Source organism: Oxyura jamaicensis, chromosome Z (genome assembly GCF_011077185.1).
Source record: "Oxyura jamaicensis isolate SHBP4307 breed ruddy duck chromosome Z, BPBGC_Ojam_1.0, whole genome shotgun sequence".
NCBI classification, from domain to species: domain Eukaryota; kingdom Metazoa; phylum Chordata; class Aves; order Anseriformes; family Anatidae; genus Oxyura; species Oxyura jamaicensis.
In genome coordinates this window covers 67,533,632-67,535,961 of record NC_048926.1, presented here as the reverse complement: position 1 = coordinate 67,535,961, position 2,330 = coordinate 67,533,632, and positions in this window count along the sequence as shown.

Below are 2,330 nucleotides of genomic sequence, written 5' to 3'. Positions count from 1 at the left end.
GGATATGGTTTAGTGGAAGATTTCTTAGTGTTAGGTCAGAGGTTGGACTCGGTGATCTTGAAGGTCTCTTCCAACCTAGACTATTCTGTGATTCTGTGAAAAGGCTCTCCTTGCATTCCACATTTGCATAGAGCATGCACAACTAAGCCCTTTTAGACTCCTTGACCTATTTGTGACAAATAACAAAACTGAGAATGGAAGGAACTCAGATATCCTGAAGCTTCACCCACTATTCACTGTTGGAACAAAAACAAACAAACAACAAACAAACAAACAAACAACAACAAAAAAAAAGAGCAATTGCACTTCTGGCTATGTATGCTATCTTCTGACTTCAGGTTTACATTGAGATGACACTTACTCACATCATTAACCTTAAGTCCTAGGGCACTTTTCACGAGCTTAAAGCCAAAAGTGTTTTTTAAAAGGTTTCAGGAATGTGTCTGTAATCTTTAGAACTGCAACTGTATTTTAGTTATCATAAAACTTGTTCGCATGGAAAAAAAAAATCACATTCCCTGGACTTAAATTCAATAATAAGATTATTTGTTAAAAACAAACAAACAAAGAATCACTATAATATCTTTATTTAAAAGAGATGTAAGCACCAGTGCAAACTGAACCAGGAGAATATTTAAAAAGAAAGCAACTTACTTTCACCAACAAAATATTGGCAAAAGTCTCTTCTTCTTCACCACCCACCTCCTCCCCCCCCCCCAGTTTTTTTTTTCTTTTTTTTTCCCTTTTTTGTCTGGCTGCATTTTTACATAGTTTGTTTGAATAAAAGTCTTTATGTGCACATGTTGTGTCTTCATGGTGAAGAAAAGCCATGAGGGCCCCATATAGCAAGAGGAAACTGGGAATAGTAGGCTGGATCTGTCTTGTATGAATCTGGGAAGTCATTTTGATTCCCCTGGTCTCAGACACTCCCCAGAAATATCAAAACATACAAGGCACTATGGTCCAGAGAGGATAAATTGCTGCAGGAGCACCAGTTAGTATTGTTGTTCCTGACAAGTCAGAACCTCTAAGAAGGCACACAAAAATGGTGACTGCACTCCTACATCCACAATGGAGCTATGACTTCATTGCGCAGTCATGAGGAAGGAAAAAAGGACAATCAGATAAGTGGTAAAAGAGTAAAGAAAATAAGTGAAAACAAGACCTGTGAACTCTTGCATGTGCTACTGTTGAAACACCCAGGAACAAACTCCAAACAACCCTTCAGATATTTTAAAATTATTATGTCATCCTTTCCATCTTCCCTCATACAATAACTCACACTCATATGTGGTCTCTGTCCTGCTCTGTAACACATTGCAAATATCTAACTGCTGTTGTTATCATCTTTTGTCAACAGTAACATTAGATCAGTTCAATCAAATGCAGAGTGAGGTCAGCACAAAACATTTGAATGATGACAGAGGCGGTTTGCTATGCATAAATGAGCTGGTTATTATATCACGTTTAAATTTATAGGTTTGGTTCATCTTTAGCTAAATATCTACTTATTTAACAGCTGTTAGGAGTCAGCCAGAAAGAGGATTAGTTAAAAAAAAAAAAAAAAAAAAAATGGTGGTAAGAAATGCTTTAATCTTGAGCTACAATAGGAGAGCAAGTCTGGTCAAGTTATGCCTCATAAAGGTGGTTCTCCAGTAGCACTTATGAGTTTATCGCTGTTCATACAAAACAGGAGATGGTTTGATATAGTTAATCCTACCATATTCATATTAACCCTACCAAATTCAGAAACTATTGGAAGAGATTTTTTTCAAGGCATGGTACCTCACTTAAACATATTCAGGTAATTTTCAAGTGGGTACCACAGGAGAGTGGTTTATCTGATACAGAGCCTTGTATACTCAGCATTCTGTCATGACTCAAGGTTTTTGGAGCTTCCCATCATAACAAAATCTTAATGACTTCTTGCCAGTGTGTCTTCATGTCACCTCTCTTGTAAAGGTAAAGGAGACACTGAGACATGAGGTCAGTGTCACAGCTGTTGTCCATGTCCTTTACCACTAGTTCAGATGCATAAGGAGAATGAAGAACTGTAAAGACACCAGAAAGGCTGTGGTAAGACTTTTCATTTCTGAGGGTTTCCAGTCTAGTATCTCCACACCATGCTTAATTTAGCTTGGCAACCACAAATGTAGACTGCCAGAAGAGAGGCACATCCAGGCACTAACCCAATCCTCTTGAGCTTTATGTGGTCACCAGTGCCACCTAGACATGTTAGGACAGACAGATAAGAGCACCCCCAATGAGACTTACAAGAGTGAGTATGAAAATGTTGACTTTAACTTATCTGCAGACTGAAGTCTGAAGTT